Source organism: Callorhinchus milii, unplaced genomic scaffold (genome assembly GCF_018977255.1).
Source record: "Callorhinchus milii isolate IMCB2004 unplaced genomic scaffold, IMCB_Cmil_1.0 Scaffold3, whole genome shotgun sequence".
NCBI classification, from domain to species: Eukaryota; Metazoa; Chordata; class Chondrichthyes; order Chimaeriformes; family Callorhinchidae; genus Callorhinchus; species Callorhinchus milii.
Window position 1 is genome coordinate 90,854,418 of NW_024704744.1, and position 14,414 is coordinate 90,868,831.

Sequence of the window (14,414 nt, forward strand, 5' to 3'; positions counted from 1 at the left end):
GAAACCAAACCCAGTCCTCTTGCTTGCAGGGCGAGTGCTCTAACCGCTAAGCTACAAGACACCACTTTCCAGTCGCTGCAGTTTTTGGAAACAGGTATACTCTACAATGAGTAACAACGGCCCTGAGATTACATTCCACAGGATCTATCCTGAAGAAAGGCTCTCCCCAATCTACTGTTTCAGTTCTGTTGAGAGTTATGCCTGAAACGTTAATGTTCAGTCTCGCTTCAATTGCTGTTGGTTTCTGGTTTTGTGTCAGATTTCAAGCATCTGCAGATTTTGTTTTTATTAAAAATCACTGCATTTAATGTTGGGGCTGATACTCAGCATTTAATATAAACACGTGGTCTGAGAAGGGCAGTGATTTACAATTTTAAACCTACATTAGGCATCATGATTGAACACTTTAAGTTCAGTACTTAACACGGTTTTAAATCCTATTCTTTTTCATCTTCCTTAAAAATCATCCACTCCCCCACCATTTTGGTTAAATTCTTTTTAAAAGTTCCAGACTGGATATAAGAAGCACTTTGAAATCCGATACTACGTCAGGGAGAAGTTGTGAGAAAATAATAATCTTAGCATTTGGTATAGTGTCATATCAAGTCGTTAAAGCGTCTCAGTGCTTCACAGGATTTTATTGTAAAGTGCAGTGACTGTATATATAAGTGAATATCACCCATCTGACAAACAAATAACCCTCTCCCCACCCAAAGTCTCTTCACTTCCATACTAATGCAAACTCTCCTCCTGGCCAGTCACCTAAATATTAAACAAAACGAGTTTCTTGATGTGTTTATAATAATCCTTGCATTTGATATCATCTTAGCACATTGTTGAGAACTCCCAAAGCGCTTCGTAGGATTTTACTGTGAAGTGTGGTGACTGTACATTTGTAGGCAAACGGAACGGCCGATTTGCGCACACAAAGTCCCACAAACATCCATGAAGTGAGCGACCAATTTTATTTGGTTAAGATTCTTAAATGGATTATGAAAGGGGTGATATTGATTGAATGATTTAATTCACGGGTATTCTATATAAAGTAATTCCTCCTATTAGGACGTATTTGTTCCTCGTCTCTACAACTCTCACAGTCTGATATCAAGGAGACCCTTTCCAACTTGTACCATGGTTCAAATGAAAAATTTGATGTCAAATTTAATTACAATAATAATAATCCTTGCATTTTGTATAGCACCTTTCATGTTGAGAGGATATTCTAACACACTTCACAGGATATAAAAATATGCAGTCAATTCAGTTTACAGTATATTCCGTGAAGCGCTTTGAGAAAAGCACTATATCAAATGCAAGGATTATTATTATTATTACTCTAAGGTGCAGTGACTGTGTGTTTCTGTGGGTAGATGCCCACATAGAGGTAAATAAATGCATGTTGCATCACGCTATGACACATTATAGCAACACAAACTTGCATTTATACGCGCCCTTCATGCAGGGTTGCATCCCTGAGCGCCAGTACAAGATGCCACTATGCCACCTAATTTATGAGCATCACTGAATTTTCACAACATGAAATAATTTTGTTTACTGCTGCCGTTACCCGGGGTGTAATGTAGCAGTTTAGCAATAACAACCCAAAGCTGCCTGAGCTTTTGAAGATTGACTTGGAAGAGAACAGATGCAACTAAAACACACTTAATAATCAGGAAATGTCAGTATCACTGTTACTTCATGCTAAATCGTGAAATCTAGAGCAGGGAATCTTTGAATAAGACAAGCACCCCCCTGCGGACAGGAAAGTGGAAATGGTGGACCTGCCTGGAGTACACACAATTGGACCAATTTCAGAGTACAAATATTGAAGGTTTTTTTTAAAAAAAAGGACGTTTCAGCTTTTTCGCAACTGACTGCTGCAATTTTCAGTCAGTCATTTTTACTGACACCACAGGAAAGCTCCTTTAAGACAGATTTTACTGTACAGTTAACAGCATGCATTTGAATAAAAATTCCCTTGCACATTTTCACCAAGTCAATTTTTTCTTTAACTTGATGTGGTTACAGGTAACGCTATATGCAATTCTGGCAACATTCCACATATCAGGCCATATCAGACTCGAGAACGGTGGGAATATGTTTCATAGCTCAACACCACTTAAGAGTATAGAAGTCACTTGGAATATAGAATTAGAATTTAAACCTGACATGAGTCATACCCACAGCAGGCAGATTTGAAACCAATTTCAAACAGCATATGGTACAATGCTTTGCAGCCACAACTTGTGACAAGAGCAGCAGAACATCTGGGCACACAAACAATTGCTTATTTCAGTGATGTCAACTTGGGAAAACATCAAGCAGAGATACAGATTTTCCCCACAGGGAGGCAAGGAAGCACCAGAATTGTCAGCAAATGTAAGCAGATGGTTGGCGAGCTCACTTTAAAGAGCCAGCCGACACATTCCGCCCGTTAAAAAAAAGGTCAACTTCCAGACTATCAGAAAAGAGGGCTGAATCAGAGCATCGCTCAAAGAAGCCTAGGAGCACGTCATCTTTCCATCTTGTGGAGTGCTCTGGGACGCTACCCTGTATGAGGGGCGTTATATAAACGCAAGTTGTTGTTGTTACTGGAGCTGGAGTCCTGTAGCTTAGTGGCTAGAGCACTCGCCTTGCAAGCGAGAGGACCTGGGTTCGATTCCTGGGCAGGGCGAAACATTGGGCATGTTTCCTTACTCTACACTCACGTGTCTGTTTCCGTATCAGTAAGTGGGAACTCGGTTGTTAGTTAATTGGCGGATCGCTTTTCCAGAGGTAATAATTCCTTCAAAATAAATAAAAATAATGATATGGTCACTCAATCCACGACTGTTTAAGGGAAACTGCTGTGCGCAATTTGCTGACGCGTTCTGCCCACAAAATATACAGGCAATTTACTTTGTGTGAAGTGGGTAGGGTGGTCGTAGCTGGACAAGCAGCGGGAAAGCTTGCTGGACAGCAATATCAATGGCAAACTATGTGGTTTTAGCTAGTTTAGATTCTGTGAAGCTCTTTGAGACGTCTCAAAGATGTGATAAAGCCTATATCCAATGCAAGGATTATTGTTATTATTATTGTTAGGAATATTATTACTATCTCCCAACCAAGGAAAGTGTCAAGAGATGCCTAAGGTCGGAACACATGCAACAAGCCAACAATGTTATTAACTTAATCACGAAACAGGACCGACTCAGACTTCCAAAGTGTTTTAAAAATATCTATTTTACTACATGTTGGAATCAGTTCATAAAGCCTTAAGTGTACAATCAGAGATATAGTTTCTTTGGCTTTTTGTCTATTGCTATGCAAATCTGTAGAAAAATAAGACAAAAATAAACTTTCAGATTTATTAAATCCTCTAGAATGAAAGGTTAAGATCCTGAAGGATAAATCGATGCAGACACCAATCGATGCTTTCCCTTTGAGCACCAATGTTACTTATTATAACATGACCCTACTGTAAATGTGTTCACATTTGTGAATTATTAGATTTTACTGGGAGAATAAGTTATGTGCTATATTACATAACAATTTCTAAAAAGTGGATATTAAGAACAAATTATGATTAGAAATACAGAGAGCACTGTAGGACACTAGTGCTCTGATTTGCTGTTGTGGTGGGAAGCTGTTATCAGGCCTGAAATTCTCTAGATGGCAAGATTTTAATCTCACCCATGTTGACATGTCCAATAAGATTAGGCTGCCTCAAATGTTGAGAAACTTCAGTGATTTGTTTTGTTGGCAGCCAGATGTCTGACACATGTGGAAACTCATCACCGTGCTTAAGAGTATCCAAACCAAGATGAGATTTCGCTGCATCCCATCTACACATGGAAATTCGAGAGATATATTGTTGGAACGGAATGAGCACTCTCTCCCTGGAGGGATGCATCCTATTTACCTAATGCCGTATTAGCAAAGTATTAGGTGCAGGTTGGCAAGAGCCAAGTCTTGGTGACCCCAGAGTGTGCGTTGGGGTAACTGCTGGAATCTAACCAGCTAAAACCACATAGTTTGCCATTGATATTGCTGTCCAGCAAGCTTTCCCATTGCTTGTCCAGCTAGGACCACCCTACCCGTTAGAGCTTTGGCTTGCATAGTTAATAGGAGCTGAGTGGGATGACTCCGTGCCCCCAGTGACTGGTCTACCCTTCTAGGTCCTGTTGATTAGCCGGGCCGGGCTGTGTTGTTAGCAGCAGTGCCCTGGAATACTGCGGACCCTCCTGGCTCAGGAACCGGACTAGAGACCGTCACAGAGGGCTGGCTCGATTCCGACTTTCCACTGCCAGACATGTCACCTTGAAGCCAGTTCAGCTCCAAGGAGACCTGATTTACCTGTTCCCCAAGGAGAGATAAGCAAGAAAAACAATGCAGATAATAGTCTGTGTGCATTTGTCACTTTGTCACTCTCTGATTCTCTAATTGTGTGTGAGCGCATCCATGAAACTTTAAAATATTCCCTACATTGCAACTGGACTTACTCAACTCATAAAACATAAAATAGTAAGAATGCTATTTTTTTCTAAGATGCAAACAAATGAACTGTTCAATAAAACAGATCTACAGTCACCCTCCTACTATACAGTATGGGGTTCTAAATGGGCTGGTACAACCACTGACGTTCCCGCTGAAACCCTGGTCCATGCCTTTGTCACCTCTCGGCTGGACTATTCCAATGCCCTCCTCGCCACCCTCCCCTCCACTATCATCCACAAAATCCAGATTATTCAAAACTCTGCCGGCCGTATTCTCACCCCACCAAACTCCGGTCCACGATTACCCCAGTCCTTGCCAGACTGCACAGGCTGCCTGTCCCAGAGAGGATCGATTTCAAGATCCTCGCCCTTGTCTTCAAATCCCTCAACCCCTCTGCACTCCCCTACCTCTCTGACCTCCTCTCGCTTCACAACAGTGCCCGTTGCCTTCGTTCCTCCGGCTCTGGCCTCCTCCTTGACCCGCGCCCCCCCCCCCCCCCAAGTCCTCCGCTGCACCCTCGGCGGCCGTACTTTCAGCCACTACGCCCCGAGGCTCTGGTACTGCCTTCCTCACTTCCTTCACCTCACTCCCTCTCTTCCTATTTTCAGGTCTCTGCTGAAGACCTTTCTTTTCAACCGCACCTTTGGTCACCTTTGGTCACCTTCCGCCCCCTCCCCCTGGCTCCGCCCCCTCCTGCTGACTCGGCCTCGGGATCCGTTACTGTGAAGCGCTCGGAGACGCCGTCCAGCGTGGAGGGCGCTATATAAATCCAAGTTGTTGTTGTTGTAACATGCAACAGCCAGCAAGCAACAGGAGCTTACACTTTGGTATAGTTAACACAAACATGCATTTACATAGTGTCCCTCACCCAGAGCGCTTGGGACACATGGCATTCAAACATCTCTTAAGCATCATTTCCCCAGTGTGTAGAGAAAGCACAGAACTCTCTGACCTTTCTCTTCCACTCTCATTCTGTCAAAAAAAATTCACGTTGCTCATTTCTGTTGTTAACATTGTTGTCTACTTTAAAAATGACGAGAATAGAGACTAGAAAGAGACCAAATTCTGAAAGAATCATCTGTGTAAAAGTAGGCAGCCTGCACTGGAAAAAAAGATTTGTTAAGAGGAGGATTATTAACACTTTATACCGGAACAAAATAACTTTTTTTAGTTTATACTCACAAGTCATCTACATCAGACAAAAGGGTTTCCTTTCCATTGCACAAACAGCAGCTCAGGCCAGGTGCAGGAAAGCAGACAGCCCGTTACCACCAACAAAAACCTGCTAGAACATGTTCAGCGAGGATCCACCTGTGCCTCCAAGCCAAACTGCAGGAGAAACATTCAAGCTTCAACAGGAATCAGACAGTGCAAAAACATCTTCCATTATACATTAGTGGGGAAGCTGTGTAACCCACTCCAGCTGGAGAAGAAAGACTCACTGCAGACTCTGATGTTCACAGGGATACTCATCTTTCAGATGCACACATGCAATTTCTGTGCCACACGGTTAGCCAATAGACTAGAGTTCTGTAGCGTTTTAAAGCTCCCTATGCCTCAAAATGTACCATTATCAGGTTTGTTTTTGTAAACACACCCTCACATGTAACCAAGCCAGGTTTCAGACCTACTTTGAAAAGCAAATTCAATGTGCTAGATGCAAAAATGCAAGTACTCCACGTGCATACAGCAACTCCAATCCAAGAGACATCAATCTCAAGCTGATTAATTGCTGATTCAGTGACAGAGCTAAGGAACTGGCACAAAGCAAGCAGCATAGGGTACCTGGACTGCAAACAAATACACTACCAACTGGAGATAATATACTACATCTCCAATACCCTCCCCACCAAACTGTCTGACAATTCTCAAACAGCAAAAGGAAAAGGAGGTGAAGAAAGCCAAAGCAAGTGAATGAGAAATAATCAAAGGGTAACCAACCTCAACTAATTTTCCAACAAAGTGCTGGATACACAGCCCCCGGCTAAACTATTTGGCTCTTTCTTGTTATCAGAAGATTAAGGTGTGGAGACAACGATTCACATGAAAAACATGCATTAAAATTAGGCTCAAACTTATAATCTGATGGAACTATAAAAATTCTAACTCCCAAATTTCTAGTGTAGTAAAGGCAGTGTCCAATTTTAGGTTTGATTGCCGATATGTACTGAGTTAGCTGGGCAGCAGCAATGGCTCCTACAGTTCCTTGGTGCCCTATTCTGGGCTGGTGAGAATTATCAATTGATCCCTATTCTACCTAATGACCTCTGCTGATAAGTGTATGGGATTTTGATCGAATTCGAAATCAGGTTGCACTTTGCTGTTAGAATATTGTGGCCAGTATTGATCACCCACTTTAGGAAAGTCATCAAGGAATAGAGTGGATACAGAGGAGATTTACTAGGATGACACCATAGATGAGTGGTTTGGTCTATGAACGGAGACTTGGAACTGGGACTTTTTCTACTGGAACAAAGAAAGTTGAGGGGTGACCCGACCGACATCTTTAAAATTATGAAGGGTCTTCACAGTCAACATGGAGAAATGATTTCCCCTGGTTGGTGAATCAGTGAGGAGACGTCATCGGTTTAAGATAGTTAGCAGATAGGTAATCTAGGAGAAATTTGTTCACAGAATAATTATAGTAAACTCCTCATATATCATCACTCCACAGGAAAAGAGCTCAGTGAGTGATTCTTCATCAAGAGTAACTATATAGGCATGTGTCCTCCAGGGCCACTAGGGGGTGCTGTGGCCAGGAGAGCCCAGGCCCTACACCAGCACACACTGTGCCTGCACAGAGCAAGCAGCTGTTAGTGTGACAGAGTGGCTCTGGTTCCAACCCCTGCGACTGTCAGTTTATTTGTTAAAACTCGCTTAAGTACAGTAAAGTGAAACTCACACAAGTCATCAGTCAGGACCATAACATTTCATATGACTTACGTGAAGTCTGAGTTGCAGGCAAAGTGTAGAATTGGTATAAAATCCGATTTATACCAATTCTACAGTTTGCCTGCAACTCCGCCACCGTTAAATGCTCTGAGACGCTACCCTGAGTTGAGGGCGCTACGATAGTGCAAGTTGTTGTTGTAGTAATCTACACCACACATGTGTAATTCAACAAACCGGTAAGTGCGCAAGTGGTGACGGGTCTAATCTACATTTCTCATGATGCTATGTGTTTTTCCCCATTGCTGCATACCCACTTACCAGAAAGTGTTGGGACACATATCGAGTCATAGGAAATAATAATCCTTCCATTTGATATAGCATCTTGTCTTTAGAGACGTCTCAAAGCGCTTCACAGAAAAACTTAGAAGTGAATTGACTGCGTATTTTATGGGCGAAACTTGACAGCCAATCACTTAAAAAAAATGAAGGGATTATTTACCCCGGAAAAGCAATCCGCCAATCAACTAACAACTGGGTTCCTACCCACTGCTAGGTAAACAGAGGCATGTGGAGGAAGGAAACTTGCCAACGTTTCGCCATGCCCGGGAATCAAACCCAGGTCCTCTCGCTTGTGAGGCGAGTGCTCTAACCACTAAGCTTTAGGACACCTACAGGTATGGGGAAAGGGCTGTTCGCCAGGACATCAGGGGAAATTTGCTTTGGTCGTAGGATCTTTAAATCCACCTGAACCAGCAAGACCTCGGTTTAACACTTCATTTGAAAGTCGCAACCTCTGATAATGGTAGGAGGATACATTAGCATCACTGCTTTCATTTTAAAGAAACGTATCAGGTCTGTGTAGGTTCAACATATGAGTGAAAGCCAAATGAAAACCAACTTCTAGTTATTTTAAAGCTAGATTTTCTACTGCTGTGCATTTATAATATTTCTTATGTTGATGACAAGTTCTCAGTCTCAGAAAGGTGATACTGTAACTTAATCACTCACCAACCTGCATCTTGCAGTGTTTTCCTCCCTTCTTCATATCTTGATTTTTTAAAAAAACAGGAGTTGTATAGCACCATAATAAATCTATTAGTGCCTTCATTAAAACTGTGTTTGGTGTAACATTTTGTGCTCACTCGTGTTGGAAGGAATCTTGCCAGAGATTCTGGCTCACCAATACCTGCTTTAGTTTATAGATTGTCATGTTGAAGATGTAAACAAACAATGATAGCCCCATTTACTTCACCAGCATACCCCAGTATATTGTCGTTCAGTCTCATTCAGAGCAGTTCCCAGGTTCCAACGCCTACTACCAAAATGGTATGACTGTAGATCATTTGGAGCCGAGTACAATCATTTCGACTGTAGGTCACCGTGGAGTCCTGTAGCTCAGTCAGTGATTGGAGGATTTGCCTCGCAAACAAGAGACCTGGGTTCGATTCCTGGGCAGGGTGAAACGTTGAGCAAGTTTCCTTACTCCACTCGCCTCTGTTTACTTAGCAGTAAATAGGAACCCGGTTGTTAGTCGATTGGCGGATCACTTTTTTGGGGTAATAATTCATTCAAAAAAATAATAAATTGTCATTTCAATCCACCAATTCCTGCCGCGCTTCGCTACAAAATATACAGCCAATTCGCTTTGCAGTATATTTTGTGAAGCGCTTTGAGACGTCTCGAAGATGTGATCAAGCATGATATCAAATGCAAGGATTATTATTATTATTTGCTTCTGGAACTCACACGGAACCAGGTGTGAAATGATGAAGTTGGTTCGGGAAAGCGGAAGTGAAACCACCTGGCAATTAGGTGCCTCTCTGTCCCCTCTGCTTTTATTTAGCTACAACTATAATCCTTGCATTTGATATAGTGCCTTATCACATCTTTGAGACCTCACAAAGTGCTTCACAGAATATACAGTAAAGTGTAATGACTGTATATTCTGTGGGTGAAACACGGCAGCCAATTACTCACAGCAGTGTCCCACAAATAGTCGTTAATTGAGTGACCAAATTATTATTATTTTGGAGGAATTATTATTCCCGGGAAGCGATCCGCCAATCTATTTACTTGAATCTCCAGAAGAAAGGCCCCTGTGGTGCTACTGGATGGTACAACATTAATGTGCTATGCCAGACAGCAGCCACACGCAATTCTCTCACGTAATTCCTGATGCGGTATGTTAGTATAAATGGTTTGCCCTAGAAGGGATACCAGTCAATCTGTAACCTTCATCCTGCCTCCAAATGGCCAGGTTCAGAGCACCACTGACAAGAAACATAGGACAGGTCAACCTTGTGACTTTCTCGCTTAGACAATACTTCCATCACGTGGATGGGGGTAAACAAGGATAATAGAGAACAGATACCTTGGAGTGATCACAATGTCATCAAAGCATTAAGTCATCAAGCTATAGGATCCTCAAAACAGACAGCCTTCAAATGACTCCAGGTATTAGATGATATTATTGATCACGGGCACCAATTGGTGGAATTTTATTTGTTCAGTTCTGTGTCTGTGAACACAAACAGTTGGCGACTTCCACCAAATCCTGTTCTGTTAATGCCTGAAGATATTAACAACTTAATTACTGTGGTATAATTATTTTGACAAAGTTGCAGTCGTTTGCACCAGTCATCAGGAAACTCTGCAGTCAGTAAATAATAAATTGAGCAGAACAGAGCAGTTATATTGCTAAAAAGTTACTTTTGTCAACAATTATGATCACCAGATAGTGTACAACAACAATATGCCTTTATACAGTGCCTCTCACCCAAGTGACAGAGCACAACACCGAACCAGGGGGAGGGCGAGATGACTGTAGGCACGGTCGAAGAGAAACGTCTTCAGACGTAACCTGAAGATGGGGAACGAAAGGGCAAGGTGGAGGGTTCAAGGAAGAATGTTCCAGAGTTTCAGGGCGTTGAAAGCACGGCTACCGATGGTGGAACGGAGAGCACGAGGGATATGCAGGAGGCCGGAGCCAGTTGAGAGGAGGCAGTGGGAAGTGGGTTGGGGGGGGGGGGGGGGAAGGAAGCAGTTCAGAGAGGCAGGAAAATGAGTGTGAGGATCTTGATCTTGAGTCCTGTAGCTCAGCGGTTAGAGCGCTGAGAGACCTGGGTTTGATTCCCAGCAGAGTGAAATCTTGGGCAAGTTTCCTTATTCCATTTGCCTAATAATAATCCCAAGAAGATAAAATAATAATAAATTGGTCACTCATCCACAACTGTTTGTGGGACACTGCTGTGCCCAATTGGCTGCCACATTTCGCCCACAAATATGCAGTCAATTCATTTTAGTTTATTCTGTGAAGCGCTTTGAGATGTCTAGAAGACTGAAAAGCGCTTTATCAAATGCAAGGATTATTATTATTATTGAAATCAATCCGTTCGGCCATAGGGAGCCATGTTCTGGAACATAACCTGAATAGATTATCAGTACCAGAATACAGTCACATCCCTGGCGAGTACTCAAACTTGCTTCCTGTAGCACACAGTAGTGTTTCCACTTCCAATTGACTGTAACATTAGCAGACGCTGCCAGTTTCGGCCCTGAATCAGCATCCTCAGATCAGTATTGCAACAGAGGATGGTATCCAACAACAGAAAGCCAATATCCTGTCTCCAGGCCAGGCCTTGGAATCACACTGCTGATTGGGGCTCTCAATTCTTGCCATTATTACTAATCTCCAGTCAAGAGTGCAATGCACAGTCACTGTGCCAGGAAATCTGAACATTTATTCCCTGTTGGCAGTCTTTGCTTACCAAATATCTCTACTCCCAGTAAATAATATTTCAGTAAAACAGGCACACGTTCAGCTCTGCTCTGCCCCTCCTCAAAGGTATGCTTTCCTTCTATGGAAGCACATCCCCAAACTGAGTGTATCTAAGAATCTCCAATCAGGAATAGGCAACTAGCGTCTGTGTCCACTTCCCCTCCCCCATCTGGCTGAGGAGAACAGAAGAAATCATGACAAATTAAAAATTGCTATGTGTGGGCAAGCATGATGTGAAATTAATTGCAGTTTGTTTTAAAAATGGATTTTTAGTTACAATTTCTTCAGCAATTACTTGAGCAAGTCCCTCTTATAGGCAGGAACAAAAAAAAAGTGTAGAGATGGGGGAAGAGATTGGGCCAGCCAATATTGTCAAAGTATGTAAGGATTTGGCAGTTTGTGTGCAGGTCTTCAAACTAGTTGAGGTCCCAAAACACTGAAATGGGTATAGTACAGAGAGTTAAGGAAGCAGTTCACTATAGTTCATTTTGTAAACGCAGAACACATTTTCCTAACTTTACCTTCCAATAGTAATGATAATCCTTGCATTTGACATAGCACCTTATCATGTTTTCGAGACGTTTCAAAGCGCTTCACAGAATATACTGTAAAGTGAATTGAAAATATATTTATTGGGCCAAACGTGGCAGCCAATTGCGCACAGCAGTGTCCCACAAACAGTTGTGGGTTGGTTGACCAAATTATTATATGTATATGTTTTTGAAGGGATTATTACAGCCAGAAAAGCAATCCGCCAATTGACTAACAACAGGGTTCCCACTTCCTGCTAGGTAAACAGAGTAAGGAAAGCGTGTGGAGTAAGGAAACTTGTCCAATAATTCGCCCTGCATGGGAATCAAACCCAGGTCCTCTCGTTTGCTCTAACCACGAAGCTACAGGATTCCACAAATGGCCTTTTTTTAAAAAAAAAACCTAAATATCTTGGTTCAGATTTTTTTGGGAGCTGTGCCAAATGAGTTAGGCTATTGCCAGATTTTCTATTCCTACTGACTGGTCTGATTCTGGGAGGGCAGGAGTACAGATTCAAAGCTTGGGGGCAAAGTGGGAAAGCCACATTTCCAGCGATTCTCACACATTATTAGGTAGAGACTGCACGTGGAGGCAGGGGAAATAACCTTTGGTTTATTATATATATATTTCTACTGTTCTTACTGTCTTGCTCCACAACTTCCATTTAACATATGGATTGGGAGCACCGGGTAGATTACATCTGTGTGTTTTTTATCAGTTTTCTTCTCTCCCCACCACTAGTTTCCTGATCAGTCAGTGTAAGAGTTGTCAAAGTTTGGAGGGAGGTCATCTGAATTTAAGTGTTTTTGTAAAATACACATCCAGACTTTCAGGTCAAAACTGATCTTTTTTTTAAGAAAAATGCATTGTACATTGTAAATGTTAAAAAGCAAAGCTTGTGTTTTTTATGAGGCAGGTGTCGATTTCAAGATCCTATCACTCGTTTTCGATCCCTTCATGCTCTCTCGCTTCCCTACCTCTCCGACCTGCTTACCCCCCATTTACACTACTGCTGCCTCCACTCAGCTGGCTCCAGCCTCCTGTTTGTCCCTCTTCATCGGTAGTCTTGCCTTCAGCCACTACACCCCGAAACTCTTTCCCTCAATCGCTCCACCTTGGACCCTCCCTCCCCACCTTCAAATCTCACCTAAAGATCTTCCTGTTTGATCGTGCTTACGGTCACCTCCCCCTTCCCTCTGGCTCTGTGTCAGACTCTGCCACTGTCAAGCGCTCCGGGACGCTACCCCGTGTGAAGGGCGCTATATAAATACAAGTTGTTGTTGCTGTTATTGTGGTTGTTGAGTAAATCAGTGATCTAGATTGAAGGCATTTTCTATCAGCGGTTTGTTTACACCTTGGAATGTTTTCAGTTCTGCTCTCATCAGGATTTGTTCTGCAGTCCAAAACCTTCAGCAGAAACGATCATTATTTCCCTGACAAATTTCACTCAACAAAAATTCAAATTCACATTGGTAAATATATTCACAAGAGTAAAGTGATATAATGAGCCAAGATGTCAAGCATCAATGAATGGATCCATACATGAGGCTCCACTTGTCCCTACTCCAGTGAAATGCAGAACCGATCCCCATTCCCATGCTGCAAGGGCCAGGGTAGAGTCCCGTGTGCCCCAGTATTCTATAGCATTTGCTATAGCGCCTTATCACGTCTTCCAGACATCGCAAAGCACTTCACAGAATATACTGCAGAGTAAATTGATTGTATATTTTCAGAATATACTGTACATTTTGTGGGCGAAACAGGCAACCAATTGCACACAGCAGTGTCCAACAAAGTTATTTTGAAGGAATTATTACCCCTGGAAAAACAATCCACCAATCGAATAACAACTACTTACTGCAGTTACAATTACAACTACTTGCTGCTAAGTAAGCAGAAACATGTGGAGTCAGGAAACTCGCCCAACATTTTGCCCTGTCTGGGAAACGAATCCAGCGAGTTCTCTAGCCACTAAACAACAGGACTCTTACGTGTGCTTTGCTCATAATGATACTGGGAGGACTGATTTGAGTTACCCTTACAATGTTTGAAATTATTCAAAGATTCAGATAAAGCCTAATTATATCACTTGTATGGTTAGCTGGGTCGTCAATAAACAATCCATTCCCATTATTCTCATTGGATACCATGAAGATCCCAAGATATTGTACCCTCAATTCATACCATTATATTTATAAATGAATTTATTTTCTAGTAATTATCTATAAATTGTTACTCGATGGATGGAGTCACAAGTGGTAATCCTTCAGTCTGTGAATCACCCAACAAAGAGCTTCTATGCATCATGAAACCTGCCAGGAAGGAGACAATAAAACTGCTGATCTACAGAATCCAACTTACAGAAACCAACAGGAGTAATTCATAAACAGACTCTGAGACTGAAGGAATCAGATGACCCAGTTCATAAATTAATGAACTTCCTCTCTGTTTTGAGAAAAATCTGAAGTTCTCAATGAGATTCAGTTTTTCTTTGTTTTTTCAGTTCTACACCTACAATATTTACAGTAGTCTAATCTGTAGGCTAATTCACAAAGGATGGATTCAGTTACTCAGCTCTGGGAATTGTATCTCTTAAAACAGGGTTCCATATTTACTCATATAAGCACTTAACAGGAAGATTTTTAAAAAATTATATAAGACAGAGTGAAGAGATCTCAAATATTTTTAAGGCAAAAGGCAAAATACTGCAGATGCTGGAAATTTGAAATAAAAATGA

At 42.0% G+C, this 14,414-nt stretch overlaps 1 protein-coding gene across 2 annotated transcripts in view; it reads right to left on the reverse strand.

Moving 5' to 3' along the window:
• Positions 1-14,414, reverse strand: part of arid1b (AT rich interactive domain 1B (SWI1-like)) — a 283,137-nt gene that overhangs the window by 244,210 nt on the left and 24,513 nt on the right. The gene's annotated exons all lie outside the window — the stretch shown is intronic.